Here is a 27,753-nt window from a genome sequence, read left to right as displayed (position 1 = left end):
TACATTAAGTAGAGCTAATGTAAGAAACTAATTTAACATTTGAATAGAAGGACTGCATTGTAACAAAAAGAGAAAACAAGCATTTACAATGCAATGGTCTCGGCATTATTAAAGGTAGAGCTATTGGCATTGCTCATGACATTTCTTTTTTATTTTAAATCATAAATACATGGCATTATAATTAACATTGCCAATAGCTTGCATATGCGAGACCTATTGCATTAGTACCCACACACAGAGAAGTAGTAGAGTGAGTAGTTGATAGTGAGTAGGAGAGAGTTATTAGGAAAGCGAGTATTAGAGAGCGAGCAGTACAAAGTGAAAAAGTGAGTATTAAATAGTGAGAGAGTGAGCAGTAAATAGTCCTAGAGCCACACACATTTACATGCACAGCCACACCCTTACATATACAAAGTGTATTTTTAGTTTCAGTAGTAAAGAGTGAGTAGTATAGAGTGACTAATTATGAGTGAGTAATGTTTAGTAGTAGAGAGAGTGAGAGAGAGAGAGAGAGAGAGAGAGAGAGAGAGAGAGAGAGAGAGAGAGAGAGTGTGTGTGTGTGTGTGTGTGTGTGTGTGTGTGTGTGTGTGTGTGAGAGAGAGAGTGGGAGAGAGACAGGAAGGTGCACTGGCCTACAAAGGCCTGGCAAACTTGTAATGTTTTGAAAGTGTGCTCCTATAGGGTTTGGGCATAAGCCATTAAGGTTGGGCGTGGCTTTTGAGAGTTGACTTTGTCAAAGCAGCTCAGGAACTACAGTTAACAACCCCAAAAGAACCACCAAAAGTACCTGATGCTGCCTCCCATCAAAGCTGAAAACACCGCACTGAGTTACAACAGTGCAGAGCTACCACCCATGACCTGGAAAGCTACCTGTAAGGTGTTCCAAATCACATGGCTGTTCATCGTGCAAAAATGTCTCATCACCCGATGTGACCGTGTGAAGAGTGTCAATACCATGTAGCACCCAACAGCACCGTCTGAGCAGGATGCTGTGTACACATCAGCTGAAAAACTGAATCTTCAAATATATAATTTTTTGGCCATTAACTCCGGTCCATAAATATATTATCTAACATGTGGAAATGTCATGTTTTGTGCATGCCAACTAACCATTGTTAAAATGCAAAGGGTCTGCTTCCATTCTAATTGCAACATCGAACAAGAACACAGTTTGTGGTCAGAAAAACCACCTGCAAGCAAGTACAATGTGTAATGGTATACTGTGTCTCTAATGGAGCGTGCAGCATGGCAGGACAAACAAATCACAAGTGCCCAGGACATTGAGCACCAACGCCCCATAAAATGTATATAGGAGAGTCAGACTCGCAAATTCTTTCATCGTGTCGTAAACCCTGCCCTGCACCTTAACATATGGTACATGTGCTTCCCAGGTAAATAAACTCTCCACTGCCTGGGTCCAACCCTGCGCAAGGCCTCGAACATTCCTTTTTTCTACCAAACTGTAACTTTGCCCCAGAAGGCATAGCGGCAGCATAGCATGGCTAATGAACCCACGGCCCACTGGCATCAAGATGACAATTAGGCAATCAATGTCTTTAATTTCATAGTTTCATCTAACATGCTCTTTTTTTGCCTTATGCACAGTGTTCTGGAGAAACGTAGGCCTTGCGTGTGACAAACAAAAAAAACGAATAAATAATGCAATAGTTCAAACAACACATTCTGGTGCTTACTGATTAATCCATGACACTGGTCATTAGCTATACCGAGCGGAGAGATAAAAACACTTTCAAGATGACACATTAACCAGGCTGTTTGCAAGAGAATAATATGTCACCTAAGGACCTTACAGGGGGCAATAATCTGAGCCCCACCTGAATTAATATAGTGTTACGCGCAGTCCTGCATGCAGTTTCTGTGGAAACCATGCAAAATAAAACAGGATTCAGCCTACTGCAAACACTGAAGCGTATGCTAGATAGCTTTCAGCAACACTTCACTTGTGGATTCCCGTCTGCTGGGCTCAAGCCCGTTTTTCTGATTATTTCAGCACCCCCAGCCAAATCAAAACCCAGAAACGATAAACTGTGATTAATGGCAGAAACTGCTCCCACGTGTGTTCTTATTATGTCTTGTTGGCCATCGTAGTGGGGAAAGCGTGGGGATTGCTAGGTGAGTGCTGTGATCCACCCTTCCCACCCCACCCCCGCCGCCTTGCTCCAAGCCGTGCCGTTGCTGGCCAGCACGCCCAGAGCCCTGCGGGGTGAGGCCACCATGGGGGAACTACTGCCGTGGTGCAGCGTGGGGCAGGCGGGTATAGGGGGGGCTGGCCGGAACCCTAGCCCAAACGCCAAGGCCAATGGCTGGCAATTCACTCTCGGCACCCTGGCCCTAGCAGGTAGCGCTACCGGTCTAAAGAGTAATTAAACAACAGGGGGTGGTGATGGACAGAGTCTCTGAATTAAGCAGAATACTCTCACCCAGTCAAGAGATCAGGGCTTAATCCAACACCGTTTTTTAGCTCACTGCACCATCCCAGCTCAGAACCTGGCTATATGCAAATTAGTCTGTCCCTGGCCCAGTGTATCATGGGAGCAGGGCAAACCAAACTACCAAGCCAATTCTTTCACTGGGAAGGAAACAAGCTACCGGGGATCGGTTTCTGGCATTTCAGCCGTCTTCGGCCCGGCTTGCTTGAATCCTGATGGTGCAATGAGCTAGGGACTTACGTCTGAGTATACCCTTCCACGCTTATGGTGGACAAAATAATTAAACAACAGGGGGTGGTGATGGACAGAGTCTCTGAATTAAGCAGAATACTCTCACCCAGTAAAGAGATCAGGGCTTAATCCAACACCGTTTTTTAGCTCACTACACCATCCCAGCTCAGAACCTGGCTATTTGCAAATTAGTCTGTCCCTGGCCCAGTCTAAAGAGTACATTGGCCCGGTTGCAGTCATTTTGCTCTGGAAGGGGCCGCCGAACACGAGTGGCGGATGTTTTGGGGGAATGCCACCCGTCCCACACACGCAGGTGAGGGATGTGCGTCATTGATCTGACCCTCACGCAGGCCACCCCAAGGCAGAGATACATAGTGAACCTCACGGGGATTGGGCCGGGGTCACCTGCCTTTGTAGCACGTTTCAGTTAGCTTCCCCAGGGACCCGTTAGCGAGACTAGGTTGCAACGCCTCCACACACCCGGACCACACAGCCCCTGAGGTTTCTTCTCCTCGCTTTACCCTCCAGCCCATCTGGGTCCTCCTTGACCGGGCTCGCGCGGTGGCAGACTCACGGCGCACCCCGCGGTGTGATGTGCGGGTATGCTTTCACCGGCTCCGGGAGGGGGGGTTGGGTGGCGTGGCTGCCTAGGGGTGTAAAGGCACACCGCACGCTGTAGGTGTTCGAGTGAGGGAAGAGTCTAGGGCCCCTCGAGCACCATCCTTCCCGAACGCGGGATGAAGGCAGGCATATGGATCCGATCTGTAGGGGTGGGAGCGGGGTCAAGAGAAGGGGCGCGGGATTGCAAGCACGGGGGCGTCCGCCATGGGGGGGGGGGGCAGAGATTCACAGCGGATTAGATTACAAGCCTCTGAGAATACAACGGCCGACCTAATCAGCGGGAGGAGGGCGGGAACAAACACGGACAGCTGGAGGGGGGCGCGAAAAAGACACGGCAGGGAAAGAATACAACGGCCGACCTAATCAGCGGGAGGAGGGCGGAAACAGAGACGGACAGCGGGAGGGGGCGGGAAAAAGACAGCGGGAAACGAGGACAGCAGCCTACCTCATCTTAAGGAGACTTAAAATGGCGGCCACAAGCTTTTGAAATTTTTCGGAATTGGGGGCGTGTTTTGCTGTTCTGAGTGACGGACGACGTCACTGTCTAAAGAACAGCAAAAATGATGCCCCCAAATCCGAAAAAGATGGGGCTTCTTTGGAGGGACGGCTCTCTCCTCCAATGGCTGGCCTCCGTTTAGGAAGCCAGCCAATGGTGGGGAGACAGAGCAGGGAGGTGGGTTCTGAAGCCCTACTAAGTCACATTAATTCTCCGGACCGGAAGCTGCTTCGCAGCTTAACGGTCCCTCGACCTAAAAAGGAACAAAGTTAAAGCGGCAGTAATCATTCACTCAGACTTGATCATAAAAGTGCCCTCTCTACACTAAACTAAACACCAAAACTCCAAATAATCCTGATCAAGGTTTTCTGGCCTATTCTATGCTTAAAGGACCAAAACCAAAATTCGCAAACCTTTTGTTTAAAGAGATTCAATGGCTCCCAATTTCAACCTATGTCAAATATCAAAATATGAACCTTATATAACCCTACTGTAGGGGACAGCTATGGGGTAAATAGGGTTTACTGGGGCTCAAACACAGGGGTTGCTGTTTGCCAGCGTGTCCAGGGTCTGTCCTACTATGGGCCCACAAACAACCCTTTTGGCACATGACTCTCAGTTGTAACAATGAGAGTATACACAGGCTTCTAAGGTAGTTACTGTGATGGTGCTCAGAGCTCAGCAATGAATCAATAATTCAATAAGGGCCTGATTTAGAGTTTGGTAGATGGATTAGTGTCCATCAGTGCAATGAGTACTTTCCTCCATCACCCTGAAAGACATTTTGTCCACCAAATTTAGAGATGTCTGCAGGCCTATATTGACAAGAATCACAGTCAGCCAGGACTACAGGTTGTCAAACTTTTCAAAACATTTTTGTTATTTTAAAAACAAAAAACTATTGACTCCCACACCCTGGGAGTTCTCTCTTAGGATGTGGGCATCATTACTGATTTTTTTCCAGTCACTCACCGCCAGGTTTTGCTTGGTGGTAACGGATGCTGAAAAAAAATGCAATACAACGTCCACCTTGAATAGGGCAGATGATGTAATGTTCCTCCTCTGTCGAGTCATCTCAGAACCCCTTACAGAGAGCCACAAGGAATGCAGGGGTTCCCAAGCCCAACCTCGAGCATTGTGGCCTTTTGCTTCTGATATCCTAGGGCCTGACCTACTATGGATCCTGAGCAACTGAGCCAAGTGCCCCTTCTGAACATGAGTCTCAGTGATAGACATTAACAAGCAGTATAAGGCTCCTTCAGGGGAAGGGGGTACAGATTAGCGAACACGACTCAAAACTCAAAGCATGCATCAGTAGCAATAAATAAGTGTCCTGTCCAATCCTTTTTTTTCCGTAAAAAGAAGTATTTTATTTTGAACTCTACTCATGTCAAGGTGTAGTGTAGTTCCTATATCCCTGATAGGCTCTGCACATTGGAATAATATACACTATAGATTTGACATAGGACTGAGGTCAGTATGTCTCTATCGAGTACATTAAACATAATTGTGTGTGTGCCAGCTAACTCACAGGTCACTAGAAACTTTCTCGAATTAACAAGAAGGGATTAGTTTCTGACAACCGCATTAAACATGACAACTTTGTTTCCCTTAGAGTCGGAACAATATCTTCAGAGTCATGGAAACAATAGATAACTGTTTCACTCAGTCAATCGTGCATGCTTCGTTTCTACAGAGTTGAACAGAAATAGAGAGACGGGCTTTTTCAATAAAAAGGGTTTATTGAACAGTCTTCTTTCTCATGCAAGAGATATGAACTGCTAAAATCATAAGACAGAATGCAAAGTATAATGCGTACAGCGTAAACCGTAATATAAAATAACACTGTAATAGCATGGTCTGTAGCTATGACATATAAAAATACATGCATAAATAACACAATCTAAAATACTCAACTGGTGCTTCTAAAATAATCCTACCCCAGTGTACCTAACCTACGTCTACTATGAGGAAAGAAGTAGGTGCTGTTTTAGTTATAGTTTAGTTTAGTTTTGCCAAGAATTGCCAAAGGTTTCTCTAGGTTCTAATCAGCTCCATACCTTAGATTGAGAGAGGTTGGTATCTCTTTCCCAGGACTCGATTCTCTAACACCCCGCAAGGGGAGTCAGAGACACTGGAGCTGGATTCTCGGCGAGGAGGATGACAGCGTCTGGTCACTGCATCAGTTGGGGAGATGACTTCCTCCGGGACTTGCTGTGGCACGTCGTGCAAGTAGGTTGCTGAACAGCACCGTGCCTTGCCATAGCAAGTGAAGGCATATTTATACCTTGAAGATGTTTAGGAATGCCACTATTGACGTAAAAGTCGGGCAAATGAACGTCATGAATGAACCCCTAAGGAATAGATGTTCATGCATGATACACGAGTTCTTGGAGAAATCAATATCCAGGCAACGGGAAGTCAGTTAAGAGACTGGTTTTCCAAGAACTTGTTGTGACGTAGATGAACAGATGGAAGTAGCCATGCCTGTATATGGGTAGCATGGACTATGCCTAAATCAGGGCTGGATTTCAATGCCTATATAAGTGCAATGTGAAATGTACCTATATAAGGGCATGAATCAGGAAATTCATACGGAATCTAAATCGATACACAACAAAGGAAGGTTACGAAATTTATAGACAACACATTTCCCCTTGAGGTATGGGCTCTAGTGTTTCAGTGGCATATCCCAGCCCCATCCGCTTCTTACAATGTGATCATGGTTAATCCTCATTTGCTAGAGGCTGCATCAGGGAATGCTCACAAGCAGGCTTTAACTCATAGTCAAAAGAAAGTGTCTTGGTGGCGCAGCGCTCCTAGCAGTGAGACCCCACCCTCCAGCCTGGTAGGCCTGTACTCATTCTTACCCGCCTCAGCAGAAAAGAAGCATGTAAATAGTGGCATAACATAAGCCCCACACAGCCCCTGTAGTGTTGGGGAGATGGCGGAGTTCCATGGGCTCCTCAGGAACAGTGGTACGCCGGAGAAACACCCCCCCCTCCATGTACTTTGCAGGGGGCCCCCTCAAATTTTGTTAAGCCACTGCATGCAACGTCCTAGAGAGTCCCCCGTCCGCAAGCAGTCTCATAGCTCCGATCTTGCTCAGCAAGCTATTTGCATGTGAGAGGCACAGTAACACCTGGCAGGTACAGGCCCTCATAGGTGTTTCTGAGCTCTTCCCCACAATTGTTTTCAGCATGGCATACAGGGTTGCCACACCACTGCGACAAGGCCCTGACCCTTACCGCGCGGGAATCCACACCACAGTGGCCCCTTCTGGCATACAGGGTCGCAGTTACAGTGTTGTACAGGGTTTGGTCCTACCACAAGACACTGGTACCATGGCTATTATCACAGCGGTCCTTACCAGGCATATGGGGGTCACCAACTTGAATCTGCACATGGGCACAGACTCAATCGGAGCAGCAGCTGTCTCCTCGCACCAGGGGGCCACTCGACAGGGCTCCCCAATGGACCTTGCTACCTCCAACACTATTCTCTTCCTCACAAGGCATACTGTTCTTCCAAAGCAGTCAGGCGCTAGTGCTCCTGACTCCAGGGCAGATGGCCTAAGTTTCCATGGCTGCTATACCTTCACCCAGCAGAGAGACTAGCACTTTGGCCCTGCAGTCCTGGTCACAGACAGAAGTCTTGTAGAGCGTTGCCTCCTCACACAGCCCATCTGGCTGCTTGGCAGATGTCAGTTTTGGGGTCTCAACCTCCCCTTCTTATAGTCCATTTACAAACACCAAATGGGATTTTGCATCCTAGTATTTGAGGTTTTATGTTGGGGTTCTGCTTCTTTTGAAGTCAATACTTCTCTCTCTCTTGTAGAGTCATTTGTCTCGACAGGAGATACTCCTAAGCGTATAGTCCCACAACACAAGCCAAGAGTGATGAGAGTTTACACCTGGATGCCAGCTACAGTGACATGTGCATCAAAAGGTTAATCCTGGGCGGTCAGCCCTATATGATTCCTGTTTCAGCCCTATCTCCTTCCTGAGATGTGTCCAGGCCCCTTCCTGGTGATCTCTCACAGAATAAAAGAGTATCCTTTGTAGTGTATAAGGGGAGTGAGTCTCTCACTTCTTCAGTGTGTCCCACCCAGGTGGCAGGAATGCAGTATACACAAAGCTGTTTGAGGGTAATTCTATACCTCCTCATGGCTTCACCAGGCAAACTTGGTCTTTCCAAAATGGAACCAAGGGTCCTCCATGTAATGTACCATTACAGACAAACTTGCACTCAGAGTATGTACACAGGACACACACACTGCCAGCACAGTTTCCTCCATGTATTGGGCGACAACAGGCAAGCATACATTCAGCACAAAATCACTGTGTGCACTGCTCAGTACTGTAGCCTTCCTGCATTGTACCACTTTCAGTCACACAGACAGACAGTGCACACATTCACTAAGTATACGCTGCTCACACTACCCCCTTGAGGTTTTGTACTCCTTGCAAGTACACATACTCCCAGTACATGCATTCACCATGCACGTACTACATCTCCCAGGTACTGTTATCCTCGCAGGTACAAACACCCAGTAGATGCATTCACCATGCACGCTCTGCAAAGCACTGCTTTATCCTTGTTATGTACCCTTCCCAGGCACATATACCACCAGTGCAGTCACCACTCCTGTACTGTGCGACACTTCATATCTAACAAATTTAGGCCGAAGAGGGAGTTAAGCACACAGCAGTGGAACTTTAAAAAGTGAGTGAGCCTGTGGGTCTCACTCCAGTGACAGGCAAAGAATCATTCCCAAAGCCAAAAGGTCTCAAATATGCAAGAGCTATTGGCATTGTCAATATGCTTTTACACCACAGTGGCTGCTGTTCAGCATGGCTAAAAGTTATTAAGGTAAAGGAGAGTGGTGTGGAGAAGAGTAGAGTAGTGTTATGGAGTGGCATGCAGGTGGTACAGTAGAGTTGAGTAGCATGGAGAGGAGTGGAGTGGCATGGGAGTAGCGTACAGTGTAGTGGAGTGTTGTAGAGGGAGTAGAGTGTCGTAAAGTGGAAAGGCATAGACTTGAGTGGCATACAGTGGAGCACAGTCTCAGAGTTGAGCAGTGTCCTAGGGTGGTGTGGAATGGTGTAGAGCAAAGTGGAGTGGCGTAGAGGGTGTTGCAGAGTGCAGTCTTGTAGAACAGAATTGCTCACAGCTGAGTAGGCTGTCATAGAATGGAACGGCATAGAGTGGAGTAGTGTGTCACAGGATTGAGTGGACTAAAGTGGCGTGGGGAGGAATACAGGGAGTTGCTTAGAGGGTAGTGACGTAGAAAGGAGTAGAGTGTCAGTGGAGAAGATTTTAATGGATTAGAGCATCATAGAGTAGGAGTATCATGGAGTGGACTAGAGTGAAGTGGCGTAAAGTACAGTAGTGCAGAGTACATTAGCATAGAGTGTACTGGCGTAGAGTAGCATAGAGTGCAATGGCACAGATTAGAGCTGTGCAGAGTAGATGGCAGTGGCATGGAGTGCAATGATGTAGAGTACAGTGGCGTAGAGCAGAGTTATACAGAGTAGAGTGCAGGGTCGTAGAGTGGTGCAAGGTAGAGTAGAGTGGTGTAGGGCAGAGTGGTGCAGAGAGCATGATGTAGATTCCACTTGTGCAGGGTAGAATAGAGTGGCATAGGGTGCAATGGTTTTGAGTAGAGTAGCGTACACCTCAGTGGCGTAGAGTGGCACAGTGCAGAGTGATGCACAATAGAGTGCAGTGGCGCAGAAAAGAGTGGTGTAGAGTGCAGTGGCGCAGAAAAGAGTGGTGTAGAGTGCAGTGACGTAGAATAGATTGTTTCAGATTCAAGAGGATTAGTGTAGAGTAGGGTTGAGTGGTATAGAGTAATGCTGTAGAGTGCATGGCATTGAGTGCAGTGGTGCACAGCAGAGTGGGTAGAGTGCACTGGCATAGAGTAGAGTGATGCAGAGTAGAGAGGCATTGAGTGCAGTGATTCATAGTAGATTAGAGTGGCATAGATTGCAGAAGAGTGGCATAAAGTGGTGCAAAGTAGAGTGCAGTAGTATAAAGTAAAGTGGTGCAGAGAGCAGTGATGCAGAGTCCAGTGGTGAAGAGTAGAATAATGTGGCATAGAGTGCAGTGACATAGCGTGCAATGGTGTAGAGTGATGTAGCGTGCAGTGGCATAAAGTGCAGAGACACATTGTAGAGTATAGTGGTATAAAGTGAAGTAGTGTCAATTAGTTGGCATAGGTACAATGGCATAGAGTGAATTGGTTTGGAGTAAAGTGGTATAGTATGAATTGCCATAGAGTGTAGTGGTTTAAAGTAGAGTAGCATAGCAGAGAGTGGAGTGGAGTGGCACAGAGTGCAGTGGAACAGAGTGCAGGGGCGTAGAGTAGTCTGTTTCAGAGTAGAGTGATGTGGATTGGAGTGGTGCAGGGTAGAGTATAGTGATGCAGGGTAGAGTGCAGTGGCATAGATTTAAGTGCAGTGGCAGAGTTCGCAGAGTGACGTGGAGTGCAGTGGTGTAGAGTAGATTGTTTCAGAGTAGAGTGAAGTGGAGTGGAGACGTACATGGTAGAGTTGATGTAACACAGAATTGACAGAGTGCATTGGCATAGAGGAAAGTGGCTTGATGTAGAGTTCAGTGACAAAGAGTGCAGTGTTGCATAGCAGAGTGGGGTGGAGTGCACTGGCATACAGTGGAGTGGTGCGGAGTAGAGAGAGAGTGAAGTGTCGTAGAATGTAGTGTCAGAGTGCAGTGATGCACAGTAGATTTGAATGGTGTAGATTGCAAAAGAGTGGCATAGAGTGGAGCAGAGTAGAGTGCAATGGCATAGAATAAAGTGGTGCTGAGAAGAGTGGTGCAGAATAGAATGGCATAAAGTTCAGTGGCAGAGAGTACAGTGCTGCAGAGTAGTGTGTCAGAGTGCATTGGTGTAGAGTGTAGTGGCGTACAGTAGTGCAGAGTAAAGGGACGAAAATTGCAATGGTGTAGAGTAGAGTGGTACAGAGGTAGATTTGCATAGAGAGCAGTTGTGTGGAGTGTACTGATTTTGAGTGAAGTGGTACAAAGTTCAGTGGCGCAAAGTGGAATTAACCAGAGTGCAGTGTTGCAGAGTATATTGTTGTTGAGTACAGTGGTGTATATTAGAGTGTCATGAAGTGCATTGGAGCAGAATGCTGTGGTGCCCAGTAGAGTGGCGTAGAGAGCAGCGGAGCAGATTTGAGTGGTTTACAGCGCAATGGCATAGAGTACAATAGGTCAGAGTAGAAGAGTTGGGTAAAGTGCAGTGACAGAGTAGAATAGAATGGCGCAGAGTGCATTGGTTTTGAGTAAAGTGGTGTACAGGGCATTGGGGTAGGGTGCAGAGGCATAGAATGCAGTTTGGCAGAGCAGGATAGCATAGAGTGAAGTGGCATGGAGTGGTGTAGAGTGCAGTGGCAAAGAGTGCAGTGGTACATTCTAGAGTAGTGTGCATTGGCATAGAGTGGAGTGGTGTTGAGTGGAGTGGTGCAGAGAAGAGTGCAGTTGCGTGGAATAAGACAACGTGGAGTATGCATAGTATTGTAGCGTACTGCCTTTACTGCCAGTTGCGGTAAGTCTCCAGTATAGGGAACATATACCCCCTCTGTTATCTCCCAAGCTTCTGGTCCCATCCACCATTCTAGTACCAGTACAGTGGCGGCCGGGTGCCACCAAGCTTAGGGGGTTGCTGTTTTCTGGGCAAGGGCATATCTAGCTGCGTGATCCCCTCCCCACCTTTCTTCATCACATCGCTTTTACTCCGCCATGACCCCTGTGGCTGATATCAGTTCAATCACTCTGAATGTACGAGGCATGCACACTGCCTACAAGCGTTACATAGTATACTCCTATATCAAGCGTCAAAGGGCGCAGATAGTCCTCATACAAGAGATGCACCTTACTGCTGGAGATCCAGACCGTCCACGCAAGCGATGGCGGGGTACATTCTGCGCCACTACCTATTCAGCATTCCTGTAGGGGCCTTGTTATTTCTTCGGCCTGGTGTCCCTTTTGAGGAAACCTGCAGGGCAGTGGACACTGAGCGGCCATATGCACTCCTCAAAGGGCACTTAGATGGGCAACCTGTACTTTTAGGTAGCATTTACCCACCCAACATCGAACAGGGGAAATTCTGGGACTCCCTCTCTGGCACTTTGGCCTAATCTACAGCGTCACCATGGATATTGGGGGGGGGGCAATAAATGGGTGCTCGACCTCTCCCTGTTCAGAGGTATCACCCACCCATCCCCGGGTCAAGTGGTTTTGCAGTGTGTGCTGGTATATTGATTTGTGCATAGGGTTGGTTTGTAGTAAGTGTGTGGTGTACATTTGGTGTGAGTGTGTTACTCCGTTTCTGAATGGTGTGGGGAAGGTATTACTCAATGAGAAAATGGGCAGCATTTCTGGCCCTGGTTCCAACCAGTCTCGTATAGGCTCAAACAGGCACCTTCCTGTGTCTTCTCCGCCCTTAGACTCAACGCCCGGGCTGAGACGCACTAAGCCTTGGCCTTTTATAGCTCTAGTAATCAGGTGACCTCTTCAGCCAACGGAAACCCTAGACCTAACCCTTTCTAATCACAACAGTAGCACAAATAGGAGACCAAGACCTTAGAGCCAATCACAGCCCCAGTCCAAGCACTCAATCAGGTATAAAAACCCTAATATCAACATGCAATAGAGGTCTTGGCCCTAGCTGTAGTCACAACCCTAACCCCAGCAACCAATGACACAGGAAACCCTAGTTCCTACTTCCAATAGAAAGCCTAACCCTAGTCTTAGTCCCAACCCTACATTGATTGAATCGCATACCCAGAAACCAATCAGAACCCTCAAATAACCAACCAATGAAAAAACACTAACCCGAATCCAACAGAAACACCAGATACAACCACCAATCAGTGCACACATGTAACAACCGATAGTAGACTATATAAGGTCTCAGTGACCTCAGACAAGGTTTTCTGGCCAGGGACTTAGAAGTTACTACTCTATTCAGAATGAATCTCCTAGGAGACTAACAGGCTCAATCCACACTTTGGACTTCTGCAGGTAAGGGCCTACAAAACGGTCCTCTAATACTGTTTGTATAGAACTTTACTCACTCTCCTAGCCAAAAAATGAAGTGTACAATCCCTTTAAAACACATCTTAAACAGCTCACAGCAGATTACTGCGGTCTCAGAGCACCCTCTGATGTAGAATATCCCTGTTGCTGGGGTAGCTGGTGTCACTCACTTGCTAACACAAAATGGGAGCTTGGGTTGGACTGCTTAACATACAGGTCTTAGCACAGAGTAGAGGAGAAATTTGGAGGGAAAAACTGATAGTCACGGGGAATGAGAGGGAAAACTACAGAGTTTGGACTGCAAATCCCACAATTCAACAGGTTAAATGTAGACAGTCACAGGCAGGTAAAAACCACAAGTTTAAACACAAAACAGGGATAAATTATGCAATCACTGGCAGGTTAAAAGTAAAATTTTTAAACTGCGACAACCACAAGCAGAGACAGTTAAATGAAAAAGAATAAGGATGATGCAATCACGGATAGGGAAAATCCCTTTTTAAATTTTAGGAAAGAGACCCACTAGTCAGCCTCATTACTACCTCCTGGACTTTGCTTGGGCACATGTAAACTGTAACTCACAAAACGGAAGTGAATGTTTTGGGGTTCACCCAGCAATCCTTTAAGGGGCCTGTGCAGGTGTGAGAGGAGGGCACAGGGTTGCTTGGGCTCTGAGAGCCAATCAGCAGGCCTAGGTTTGCTGGCCTGGGGAGCTGCTCCTCTATTCAGAATCTCCTAGGAGACAGACAGGCTCAATCCACACTTTGGACTTCGGCATGTGAGGGCATAACAAACTGTCCCTCACAATACTTTTTGTATAAAACTTTATTCACTCTTCTAGCTAAAACACGAAGTGTACAATCCCTATAAAAACAGCTTAAACAGCACATTACTATATTAAGAAAAATTAGTGAACCAGATTTTTGTTCTTAAAGATAATGGATAATTAGTCCATTTAACCAAGTTGGTAAAGGGTTCAATGGCACAATACTGAGCTTCAACGATATTGCAGCATAACTCGCCAAAGCTCCTTTAGCCTTTTACAGGCTATCTTGTAGCCAATTGGTTTTTGTGAAAACTGAGTCTTTGGGTCAGCTCTACAAGGTTTGTTCTCACACCCAAGATAACTTTGTTCAATGCACAAAACTGAATGTGAAAGACTGGTTACTGTAGCCTCGCAGAACCCCACCTAGTCCATAAGTGAGGTGATGTCAATGGTTTGGAGTTTCTAACAGGGAACAGTAGTATGCTAACTGATTCTCAATAATGATTTACACACTCATGATCACAAGAAACTGAATTCGTTTTCCAACATATACATTTTAAAATAATTACTTTAAAATGCCAGGATCTAGTGCACATAATATTGGTAACATCACACAAGATCATAAAAAGCAGCTAAGCTTTTCAAGAATAGTAAAGACTGGGGAAAATCATAACATCACAATGTATAGCCCTTTCACTCTTGCTGTGCTATCCCTAAGTGCTATGCTACTTCTAGCAGATGAATGAATAAATAATAATCCTGAGAGTTCAGAGGTGGTGAGCATAACTGGACAAAAGGTTTGTTCTCTGTTCAAAACAGCTTGTCAGCAATTTCGAGCACAAGGCCAAGCACTAGGTGATTGCATTAGTGAGAGAACACAATCCTCGCAACAGTTTGTGAGGGCAAAATGGAATGCTTTGCGGAGTCTTGCTGGAGGCTTTTTCTGTCGAGATAGAATCTGGTGTTGTGCTCATCTGTGCTCTGTGTCTGTGGCGTGGGTGAAGTTTCTCTCCTAACTAAGTGGTCAAGTGGTAGTCCTTATATGTTGTATTTTATCTGAGATGAAATTTGCAATACCACCTTTGGAATGTTTTAACAATCATATACATCAGTGGATGTACTAATAATGTATAAATACGTCAATATAGACTATATTGTTTGGGTGATGGCTATTATTTGACCTTGGAGATATAGACATAGACAACATCTGCGTCAAAGGCAGACTTGCAGATTATTCTGCAAAAATTGAAGAAAATGTGGTCTCCCATTACCTAAAATTGATAAGATCGCGACTTCCATTATCTAAGATGGATTCCGGGCCTACTTCAAAATGGTGTCAGACCTTGGAACTTTATAGCATAATGACATGCAGTATCTAGTCCAGAGGTACAGAAGCTGAACAGGCTAACTAAAATGGAGTCTATAGCTTAAATGGATCCTGTCCTGTAAGCGTTTAAGAACCTAAAACTAAAAGAAAGGCGCCTATAAGCAAGTGATTAAAGAAGTTAAATAAAGGAATTATGGAGGAAAACAGTTATAAGATTTATGACATTCTTGGAATGCTTTCTAAACTAAATTATCACTGAATGTATGTTTGATTGATCATTATACATTTACAGAATAAAAGCACATTCTAGAAACATGCATTTGATAAAATAGCAATCACTTGTAACATTTTAAGAAACACGTCTTCAATCCGACATAACAAAGGACAACATGATAAAATTCAACCAAGCCCATGAGTGGGAATTCCTCGTCACATCATCTTTCTTAAAAGGCTAGGATATCAAATGATTTCCAGATTTTTACAGCACTCTCATCTTGTGACTATTTGGGGGTTGGGAGCACACTGCCTCACAGTCCCAGCACAGTTCGCCCCTTTGCATCCTGGTAAATGCAGTACACAGTTCGAACTTACTCCAAAATTGTTTCTGGGTTGAGCCATTCATCAGTAGAGAGCAGCAGTTTTAGAGAGCAAATAAAAATCATCTGGGGTTGCTGGGAATACTGCCTAGTTCCTCTCAGGTCACAGTACCCCCCACAGGCACACAGGTGCATCTCCAAAGCTAGTCAGCTTGCTCACTCAAGGGAGCCTTTTAAACAGAATGGGGGTTGGAAGCACACTGCCTCACAGTCCCAGGATAGTTCGCCCCTTTGCATCCTGATAAATGCAGTACACAGTTCAAACTTACTTCAAAAATAGCTGGAGTTGAGAGGAGGAGCTACGCAGCAAAGATGGCCGCATAGGCTCCCGGCTCCGCCGACCTCCGTCTGCTGCTTGATGATCCTGCCAGATATCCTGATTTTACGCCCAACCCCCGTGTGGATGAACTGTTGCTGAATCTAACGGTGCGGTCCCGAGAAATTTATCGCCCAGATTGACGGAGTTGTGTCGTGTTTAAGATCTCGGCCTAACCCAGCTTCTGAGCCGGGGCCTCGAGTACTTGCCTATCCGGGTCGCAGTTGTATAACATCGGCCGTGGGACTCGGACAGGGTCCGGTCTCTTGCATTGGAGGTTATCCTGGCCTGTTTTTGGTGGCGAGCGTCTGGTCTGTTTTATACTGAAGGAGTGGTGATAGGCTTCGTCTGTGGCTGTGGGGGGGAATCCCCGTCCCCAGCGATCCGGTCGCCACCTCCCGGGTCTGCTGGGCCGGGACCCTCCCTCGCGGTGGCGTACTGCTGACCGATAATGCACCCTCCATTGCCGTCCGCTCCGCTCTTGCCTCTTCTCCCGGAGAGACCCGGCTCTCTGAGGAACCCGCCCATGCTTGGAACCGAGCGAGTGGAGGCGGATCGGATGAACTGTGAGCCGTCCTTGAAGACCGTAATGGCCGCCATCGGGGCACTTCAATTGCATCTGGAGACCCTTGTCCATAAAATGATCGCTGTTGACATCGAAACTGGGCGACCGAGTCTGGGCTCTGTTCTATTACATGACTTTCAACAAACTGATTCTCCCACGATGCCTGTAGTAAAGGAGGATGGAGACCCCGTGTGCGATAAAGTCTTGACGCCATTGACCTGTTTGCAGAATACTTGCGGAATTGTTTCTCTGGGGATATCGTTGCATTCACCATTGCAGTCGATTACTGTGGAGCTACCTGGTTCTTCACCCCTTGAGACTACGACTTGCAAAAACCGAAATTCGTACCGTCCCTTACCCTTGTAGTTTTTTTACATCAACGGAGGAAAGGATATCTTGACTGTATGTCGGTGAGGGAGATCTTACCGGTGGCGGATGCTTGTAGAGACTCAATGTGTTTGACTGGTCTCATATTAATTTTAATTGAACTTCCTACGAATTTTGACTCTCCTGGGGCGGTGATGGTGTTACCAGACAGAGTCCGCATGAAAGATCGTAGGGGTCAAGGATGAAACTGTTGGTCTGGGTCTGACTTCGGGGCTTTAAAGGACAGGGATTCCCTAACGTAATGCTTGCAGGAGGTTGGGCGGTGTTCAACGTCTGCCCTGTCTGGCTCGGTCTGTAATATTTTTGAGTACTCTGTGGTCTTAGGACAGGGGTTGTTCGTTTCAGGCAGGGAGGAAAGGTGACCGGGAGTCTGTATGACATTCTCCTCCTCCACTCTTCTTCTTTTACTTTTTGTAGTTTAGTTAGTTGGGGCGACAGGCACACTGCTAGTTGGGGTTAGGCGAAAGCCACATGCAGGGGTGCAGGGTGGGGGGATGGGTTTATAGTTTTGTTAGTTAGTTTAGTTTTTATGGTTTCTTTATCTCACGCTTTCCTTTCGCTCTCTTTTTCATAACGTTGGGGTATTATCCTGATTTTGTATGTATTCCGGTATCTGGTAACTGTACTTCTTTTCTATCCTGACGTCAATGGGTGGGCGGGGTCTGTGTGCGGGCGACTGCGTTGGGTTATAGATTGCATTGCCGTACATCCTGTTCTGTGTTTACTAGCGCAGGCGCCTCGGTCGTTCCCTTTAAATTGATCTGTGATTATCCGATTTTTATACCTGCTCACTTTATCATAGTGTTTCAAATGTATGGTACCAGATAGGTCCGTTTCTTTTTCCTTGCTTTTTAGGCGAGAGGGGGGGTTAAACTTAAAATGAAACCTTCGACTTATCCTGTAACGTGTTGTGAGCTCAATACAATGTTTATCCTGATTTGCTGCTGGACCTCAGGGTTGTCGGCTGAAGAGCTGTGTCATTTGATACTATAGTGGGTCTTGTTCTTGTGTTGCGGCCGGCCCCTGTGGTTGTTGGCCCGTGCTTGTAATTTTATTGAACTGTACAATAAAGGTTTATTAAAAAAAATAAAAAAGCTGGAGTTTTTCACCAAAGATGGTGCAGACATTGCTGTATATCTCTAGACACGTGTTTCTGGGTTGAGCCATTCATCAGTAGAAAGCAGCAGTTTTAGAGAGCAAAGAAAAATCATCTGGGGTTGCTGGGAATGCTGCCAAGTTCCTCTCAGGTCACAGTACCCCTCACAGGCACACAGGTGCATCTCCAAAGCTCGTCAGCTTGCTGGCTCAAGGGAGCCTTTTAAACAGAATGGGGGTTGGGAGCACACTGCCTCACAGTCCCAGCACAGTACGGCCCCTTTGCATCCTGGTAAATGCAGTACACAGTTCGAACTTACTCCAAAATTGTTTCTGGGTTGAGCCCTTCATCAGTAGAGAGCAGCAGTTTTAGAGAGCAAATAAAAATCATCTGGGGTTGCTGGGAATACTGCCTAGTTCCTCTCAGGTCACAGTACCCCTCACAGGCACACAGATGCATCTCCAAAGCTCGTCAGCTTGCTGGCTCAAGGGAGCCTTTTTAACAGAATGGGGGTTGGGAGCACACTGCCTCACAGTCCCAGCACAGTACGGCCCCTTTGCATCCTGGTAAATGCAGTACACAGTTCAAACTTACTTCAAAAATAGCTGGAGTTTTTCACCAAAGTTGGTGCAGACATTGCTGTTTGCTCCCAACCCCCATTCTGTTTAAAAGGCACCCTTGAGGGGCGTGGCCAAGATGGCGGGCTGAGAGGACGCTCTTGCCGTGAGCTCCCGAGCCCCTGGAAAACCTGCACCTTTCTACACCGCTGATCCCCCCCGGATTGAGCGGAAAACGCACCCAGTACTCCCCGTGGTGGTGTGGAGCAGTCCGCAGCCCTCAGTTTCCTTGCTGCTGCGGCGGAGCCGCTTGAGAATCGGCCGCGGCGAGGGCCGCCGGAGGACTCGCCGGAAGACCCGGGGACCCCTCGATCACGAGGCCTCGGTAACCCAACGAAGGGAGCCAGTAGCACGGAGTGGACCAACAGACTGCGGGCGACTCGACCCGTTGTGATCTGGGACGACCCTCCTCAGCGGAGCGGAGCTGCGTAAGCGGTGGGAACGGAGGCGGAGCCGACAGGAAGTAGCTACGCAAGCCCGGGGATCAGGTAGGCCGCGAGGCCTGCACCATGTGGCCCGGCCCTGAGCCCCGCCTTTTACCGCTGCTAGGCGCTGCCAGGCCCTCCGGCGCCCACGGTCGCCTTTGCGGCCCGCGAGACCTAACCCCTCTCCGGCTCCAACTGCTGCACAACTCGCAAGACTGGCCCCCAGCTGTGTGATAATCGAGTGGACCAGTGGGGAAGGACTGCGGCGATCCCCGAGAACGTGCCTAGCCGGAATCACCGGATGTGGGTTCTGGAGCGATCACTGGAAGGACTGTCCAGTAGGGCCCTCTGTGTACCGGTAGTCCCCGACTTCAGCTTTGTGCGGTGCGAAACATAGTCCGGGAGACGAGACTACGCCACACCGGCGCTGGTTCCCCGGGCCGGAGCGGACGGCCATTTTGGACGGGAGCGGAGCGGTTGCATCAACCTCTTGGAGCTGCCCTCACTCACGGCGTGCGGGGGCACCTTACTGGGAGTGGACCCACATCGGCACGAGCAGTGTGGATTGCCATCCACTGCTGCACTGCTGCCCCGGCCTGTATCGCCTCCTCGCCACGGCACACGGGCTTTTGTGATCCCCACCCCTCCGCCATGTCGAACACCAGGGGACAGAAGAAGGGCGACCGGACTTTGCCTGGCATGCTGGGAAGAGGCGCCCCGAGGCAAGACAGGAACCAACCTGCTCCGAGCTCTCCGACTAGTTCTCGGGGCGCAGAAGGCGGGGAGCCCCCGGTGACTAGATCATTCCTGGAGTCCCTGTTCAGCTCCTTGAGGGAGGACTTTCAGGCCTTGAAGCAAGAAGTGGCCGGGGAGGTCCGGGAGGTCCGGAGAGAGGTGGACTCCCTGGGAGAGCGAGTGAACACGGTGGAGGCGGCTGGCCACTCCAGGGACGAGGAAATCACCCACTTGCAACAGGAGGTCCTGAGGCTGAGGGACCAGCAGATCGATCTACAAGCCCATGCCGAAGACCTTGAAAACAGGTCCAGACGGAACAACATTAGGGTCCGAGGAGTTCCGTCCAACGAGGAGGGTGAAGACGCGGCCGCCTACTTAGGAGTCCTGTTCCGTGAAATTCTGGGAGAGTCCGAAGACTTCCCAATTCGGATCGACAGAGCGCACAGAGTTGGACGGCCTCGCAGGGCCTCGGCGCCTCCTCCGGACATTTTAGCCTTCCTGCCAGATTTCCCCTTGAAGGAGCGGATTCTTCGTGAGGCACGGCGGCAACAGCCTTTCCGCTTCAGAGATCACCCGGTGGCTCTCTACCAGGACCTGTCCGCAATAACACTGCAGAAACAGAAGGCCTTTAAAATTGCTACGGACTTCTTGAGGGAACATGGCACACAGTACTCGTGGGGGCACCCCTTCCACCTCATCTTTCGCTGGAATGGAACTTTGCACCAGCTCCGGTCCCTCCAGAATGTATGCGGGGTGCTGGGAATCACTGCATCGGACACGGACACCCCGGCGCCTCGTCGCAGGCGGAGCACGCAAGATGGCTGGCAATTGGTCGGGGAACGGCGATCCCCGCCGCCCGCGAGACCTGACTCGCCTACAATTCGGGCAGAAATGTCCAGCGCCATACAGGAGGCCTCCAGGACCACGGCGAATGGCGATGTGGCCTTGACGGCCTGAACTTGCTCCGGGGGGAGTCTGCAGTAACCAATCTTCATCGCAGGTGCGGGGGTTCCGGGGGTGGGGGGTGGCGGGGGTGATGGAGGTGGTGGCTGGACGTCCACTTGAACAAATTTCCACGGCCCTGTCCGTTGAGGACCGGACTGGGACAATGAAGTATTCTGACTGGTTTGGGGTGAGGGGGGTGGGCAGGGGAGTTGAACGGGCGAGTTTGGAGGTTTACTGGGAAGCGGGGGAGAAGGGGGGGAGTGTGGGGTTCCAGAGAGGGGGGGTTCACACAGTTGGGGGTTCGGGGACTGTACTGTGCTACGGGGTGGTTTGCTTTCACTGTGTGCTGGGGCCGCTCGCTGCTGCCTTTGAGTTTAGTCGTCCGGTGGGCCTTGCCCGCCTTGATGAGCGTTTTCTGGTATTCCCCTCACTGATGGCCCTTAAGATTGTTACCTTGAATATGAAGGGGCTGAATAACCCGGTTAAACGGAAGGCTGTACTGTCCCTCCTGGAGGACTCACAGGCAGACATCTGTCTTCTACAGGAGACCCATCTGCTAGCTAAAGACTGTCACAGGCTACGGACCCCAAAGTTCCCCACACAGCTTTTCTCTTCCTGCGCTTCCAAGACGGCAGGGGTAGCGCTCATGATATCTAGGAGGTTCAAAGGGGAGGTCATGCAAAAGGTAGCGGAACAGAAGGGGAGGCTCTTGGCGTATAGAGTCAAGGTAGGGGGTCTGGTGTTCACTATAGGCTCCATATATAGCCTCAACGATCATCAGGATCAGTTTCTACACAGGGCACTGGAAGACGTGACATCCACTCCTGACAGACACATCGTGATTGGGGGGGGGGGGGGGGGGGGGGACTTGAATATGGTCTTTGACGCGTCCCTGGACCGGTCGGTGCAAAGGCGCCTACAATCGGGAGAGCTCTCGGGCTCGGTTCATACCCGTTTGGAGGAGCTTGATATGCACGACATGTGGCGCCGCCTCCACCCCGCGACCCGCGCATATTCCTATTATTCCCACGCCCACAAATCCTATGCAAGGTTGGATCATCTCTTGGTGACGGGCCCGATGTGCGAACTGGCCTCGGGCGCCGACATAGAGGTCCTGTCTATCTCAGATCATGCCCCGGTGGAGGGCACTTTCCGACTGCCTCCGGCGTCTCCCTCGCGAGGGGTCTGGCGCCTCAGGGATACTCTGCTGCACAAGCAATCTGTTGTGAAACTGGTCCGAGAGTCCATAGAGGAATATAAGCGTACTAATGACAACGACGACACCACCCATGCGACGCAATGGGTCGCCTTGAAGGCTGTGCTCCATGGTGAGTTTATTGCCATCTCCTCAGCAGAGAATAAAGATCGCCAGCTTAAAAAGGACGAACTTACACGCCAGGTGAGGGAGCTAGAACAGGTGCATCAACGGACGGGAGCCCCTCGTGTCTGGAGGCAACTTAAGGCTGCCAGGAAACTCCTGTCCGCGCTTGATATGGACAGAGCAGAGTACGCTGTACTTCGCCTGAAATATAAGTACTACACCGGCGGCGACAGGTGTGGCCGGCTTCTGGCACATAAACTCCGTGTGCAGCACCAGCAGCACCGGGTGAAGGAACTAGCGGCCCCCACTGGAGGGACAGTCACGGAGGATGACCAGATTGCGGACGTTTTCCGTGGTGACTATGCGGACCTCTACGCCGGCGTTCCCCCCTCAGCGCGAGCCGAGGCAGACTATCTGGAGTCGGTGTCGCTCCCGTCCCTAACGCCGGACCAGGCCCAATATCTTGAGCGGGAGATTCGGATTGAAGAGGTGGTCACGGCTATCTCCCGACTCAAAAACGGGAAAGCCCCTGGGCCCGACGGTTTTATCCCTCTCTTTTACAAGACCTTTTGCCAGGACCTCGCACCACTGTTGACGCGCCTGTTTAATACGTTCTTTGAACCGGGCGCTATCCCTCCGGAGTTCCTCCAGGAGACGGTGTCGGTGATCATTAAACCGGGCAAGGACCGGACTGCATGCAGGTCCTACCGACCGATTTCACTCTTGAATTCAGACCTGAAGATTTTCACCAGTATTCTAGCGGCACGTCTGGCACTCCACCTCCCGGGTATGGTTGACCCGGATCAGGCCGGGTTCGTCCCGGGCCGGCAGACTGTCGATAACACTAAAAGGGTGACCCATATACTGGAGAAGGCCTCCCGGATACCCGGGGAACGTATGCTCCTTTCCATCGACGCAGAGAAGGCGTTCGATAGAGTGCATTGGCCTTATTTGGAGAAGGTATTGGGCAAATTTGGCATAGGTGAGAAGTTTAGGCACCTGGTATTCAATTGCTACCGATTCCCGTCCGCAGTTGTGAGGGTGAACGGATGCAGCTCCCGGCACTTTGCGATAGAAAGAGGCACCAGGCAAGGGTGCCCACTGTCGCCATTTCTTTTCGCTCTTTATATGGAGCCGTTCGCACAAAGAGTTCGCCAGAATCCCAACGTCACAGGTGTCCACATGGGGGAGTTCCATCACACCCTTAGTCTTTACGCGGACGACGTGATATTGACGCTAGACGACTCCAGGAGGTCATTGCCTGCTTGTATTGCTGAACTGGAAACCTTCGCGACTGTAGCGGGTTTCAAGGTAAACCTTGGGAAGTCGGCGGCCCTTCACATCTCGCTGTCCGGCGCCACCAGGGCTGACTTACAGGAGGCTCTTTCCGCTGAGCTGGTCTAGAGATCAGGTACCCTATTTGGGGATTCTCCTAGCACCCTCTCTTCCTGCTATGGTCGCGGCCAACTATACGGCTTTAAGTAAAAAGATCAAGGAGGAACTGGCCCGTTGGGACAAGGGCACGTTGTCGTTGCTGGGCAGGGTGGCCGGGGTAAAAATGACCCTTCTGCCGCAAGTCCTGTACCTCTTTCGGGCTCTCCCGTTGCAACCCCCCAATGGATGGCTTGGACAGACTCAGTCTGATATCACACGCTTTGTGTGGCAGGGTCGTAAACCTAGGCTCAAGAGAGCCATAGCCACGCTAGCGCCTGAGTCTGGTGGCCTTGGTATACCGGACTTGCACAAGTATTTTCAAGCTGCTCAACTGCGCTACCTAGTAGAGTGGAGCCGGTGGGAATCAGACAAAAATTGGATGTTTCAGGACCAGGCGGTGGCGGGCAGAACGCTGCAGGAGGTGCCCTTCCTGCGGAGGGCCCACCGCCCCCCCAACCTCTATGCGTCCTTCGTAACGCGGGTCCCGCTCCGAGTATGGGACTCCGTGTCTACCAAGCACGACCTCACCACCTTTCCTTCTCCTTTCACGCCAATAGTTGGTAACCCGGACTTTGGCCCAGGTATGGAACCGGGAGCCTTTGAGTTCTGGCAAGCGGCCCATTGCTCCGCCCTATTCCACATGTATGGCCCAGAGGGTGCGGTCTCCTTCCAGGATCTACAGCGGGACTTCGGTCTACCCGAGACGGAGCGCATGAGATATATGCAGGCGCGCCACTGGGCGCTACAGCCGCAGGTGCGAGCATCGGCGGACCGGAAACTCACGACATATGAGCGCTGGCTGGTAACTCGCTCATCAGACGCCAAGCTTATATCCGACCTTTATAAATTGTTGCAACCTCCCCCCTTTCACTTCTACAATCCCGGGAGAGAGCGGTGGGAGCGGGAGTTGGGGCGAGCGTTGAGCCACACTGACTGGGACCACATCTCCTATCGGGCACGACACTCTGCCTACCACACTGGGCTCACAGAGACTTTCACAAAAATTTCGACTTACTGGTACCGCACCCCCGAGAAACTACATGAAATGAACCACTCAATACCCAAGAATTGCTGGCGAAACTGCAGTCAGACTGGCACACTCACTCATATACTATGGGAATGTCCCCTGCTGACTCCTTACTGGGAGGAGGTGCTGAATGAGGTTGACCAATGCTTTGAGATTGAATTACCCCGCTTTCCCGCCTATGTTCTACTGGGCTTGCCAAATGGTTTAATGTATCCACTGAGATCTAAGAAGGGTAGGCAGATAGCGATCGCCCTGGGATCGGCAATACAGAATATACTCATTCATTGGCGCACTACCACACCTCCTACTGTTGTTGGCTGGTTACACAGATTGTGGCATGTCCGAGGCATGGAAAAGATGTCCCTGGTGGTGGCGGGGGAGGTGGACACATTTGAGGAGCTGTGGGCACCATTTCACACATTGTTAAGGTCGGAATTCAAAGAAATTACTTGCCCTAGATATCTCAGATTGCTACGGCTGTAGCCGCCGCCTGACCCGCCCGTCTGAGCTGGCCGAGTAGTCAACTAGAGGGGGGGACGGATATTACGCTGCCACAGTGAGAAGACGGAAGGTTGATAGCCCAGTACAGGGGGTGGGGGAGGGAGTTGGGGGGGCAGTTGGTTGGGGGGGGTTTCTTTGTCTTTTTTTTCCTTTTGTTTTGTACCCGTCCACAGGTGCGCTAGCCATGTGACTGGTACAAAATGTGCCCATTGCACTGCACGAACTGACTTCACGTATATGTTGAATTGTACATACTAATTTGCGGGGTGCACTTGTGGTTACTCGTCTGTAATGTTGTCTTTTTTCTTTCAATACTGCAATAAAATACTTTAAACCTAAAAGGCACCCTTGAGCCAGCAAGCTGACGAGCTTTGGAGATGCACCTGTAATGTCTGCACCAACTTTGGTGAAAAACTCCGGCTAATTTTGAAGTAAGTTTGAACTGTGTACTGCATTACCAGGATGCAAAGGGCAAACTGTGCTGTGACTGTGAGGCAGTGTGCTCCCAACCCCCATCTTGTGACTATTTGTTAAGCAGCTTACATTCTAAGAGCATATATCAAGAGTGGCAGGCCGTTTTTTTCCAATCAATGTTACCTAGGGTTTGCAAGTGATGATGCAATCCAGGATCAATCCTCTTCCTGAATTATGCTGTAAATTACTCTACATCTTCTGTCTGAATCACCAGAGTAAGATATTTAAATTCAATTTTTGAACTTGGAGAACAAAATCACTTGCACCAATAGCACTTTTTAGTATAACCTACATTGCTGTAGACAGAGTTATTGTACTTGGCAAATCAGATTTTGGACAACATCCATTGAGCTTTTGGAACACTCTGGTAGTAACAAGTCCAGGCACTATTATTTCCAATTTGGCAAAGCACTGTTTTTCACTCTTAATTATCTGCGCAGTCGTATTAGAATCCAATGTTACTAATGTAGTTTAGTTGTCATGATTCTGGACACATTGAATACATTTGATTTCTCTGATGTTAGTAGTTTTTAAATGAGCTAGTTTTTCCACAGCCCATAATAGCTTAATGATGTTATCTCTGTTCCAGATATCAAATGTCCCTTTAGATTTATACAGGGGATAAAAACGTAGTTTATTTGATTTTACGTTAATTGTGTTGTTTTCGGAGGAGCCAAGATGGCGACTGGTGAAGACGTGTAGGCTCCCGGCTCCGGCGGCTCCCTGTCCTCCGCACTGCTGTCCTGCTTCATATCCTGATTTCTCCGACGGCGGACGATGCGCCCTGCTGTGCTGACTTTATTCATCCTTCCCGGGCCTCCCAGCTCGCCCGGCAGCCGGAGATACGCAATAGCCACAGTCAAGCCCTGACCCCAGAACCACGCCACTGGCCGTCCCCGAGCCGAGTAGGCTGTGGAGCGGCCGTTTTGCCCGCGACTCGCTGACTCTGAGAGGGTGGCCGTCTCTCCCCGGATTGAGCTCCTGACTGAGCTGCCTGCAGTGGACTGCCGCGCTCGGAGCCCTGTGGTTTACCTGCCCCTCAAGATGCCTCGTAAGTAACGCGCCTTTGTCTTGGACTGGCAGCGGAAGATAAAGGGGACACGGCCATTTTGGTGCAACGGCGGATGCTTGCTATCCTGTCCCGGGGTGACGGCTAGTGGTACTACAGCCCCCAGTCTCGACAGCCCGACCTTCATCGGCTCTACGGGCTTGGAGCCCTGTGTTGTGGACGGTTTGCGCTACACTCGCTTTGTGGCTTGCTCTGTGCCTCGCACATCGGGATGGGATTGATTGCCTCGGAGACTGAGGGGGTGCGCATACCCCTGTCTGCGGGTTGTGTCGCCCGACGAGCGCTGAAAGCCGAAATGATCGTTCCCCTCCGGGAACACGAATGTGAGGAGCTCCAACCACCGCTCTCCTACAGGGATATCCTGGCCGCCCTGTCTAGCCTCCGTTTGGACATGTATGCGGGCTTTAGAGCGCTGGGTGAATGTCTCGACGCAATGACATCCGATCTACGCGGCGATCGTAATGTGGAGGGCAGGCCCAATCTGGCTTCATCTTCACCCGAACCGACGAGGGATGCAGGGCCCTTCATTTCTGACGGTGCAGTCGTGACTGTCTCTGCCTCGATGGACGCCTGCCATGGGCCGGCCAGTACATTTGCCTGTGTTACTTTGTATCCTTTGTCTCCGGGACTGGTTGATATGCCGCCTGCAACAGTGTTACGGCCTCACGCCCGGGTCTTGCCACTGTTGCCTTTGCCCTGTGCCCCTGAGGCCCTGTGTTTCCCCGATGGACCGTGGAACTTGATTGCGACGAAGACAGTATTTATTGGTGACGTTCACTGGCCATTTTGTGTTATGGGGTTACTTTCCATTGATGGGCGGCCATGTTGGTTCTTTGTCCTGGTGGGGGCGGGCCTTCTTCCTGTGCTTCTTTCCTGGGTCTGTCCGAGGTCGGGTCAGGGCTAGGTTCTCCTTGTACTGCCGATTGCTGGGCGGGTGGGACCGGGACTGGAAGTTGTACAACCTTGCTTAAGTCGCACAAGTTATAATGTTTTTCCCTAGCTGCTTTTGTATTAATAATTGGTTTTCAATGACTGTAAATTGTATGGGGACTTTGTCGCTGATAGGAATACTGGGAATGGCTCGTTTGGCTCCTCCTCCCGCTCCGCTTGTAGGGGTTTTTTTTTTTTTTGAGGGTTGTAGATTAGGGTGGCCTTTTCTCGCTCTCTATATTTCATGGTGATGTTTTTCTTATTTTCTTCCTTTTCTCTCTTCTTTCCTTGCTTGAACTATATTTCGGGTTCTTTATGGGGCGACAGGCACATTGTCGGGGGGGGTAGGCCGTAGCCTCCG

Source organism: Lissotriton vulgaris, unplaced genomic scaffold (genome assembly GCF_964263255.1).
Source record: "Lissotriton vulgaris unplaced genomic scaffold, aLisVul1.2 SCAFFOLD_1239, whole genome shotgun sequence".
Lineage (NCBI taxonomy): Eukaryota > Metazoa > Chordata > Amphibia > Caudata > Salamandridae > Lissotriton > Lissotriton vulgaris.
Note: the sequence above shows the minus strand (reverse complement) of the source record.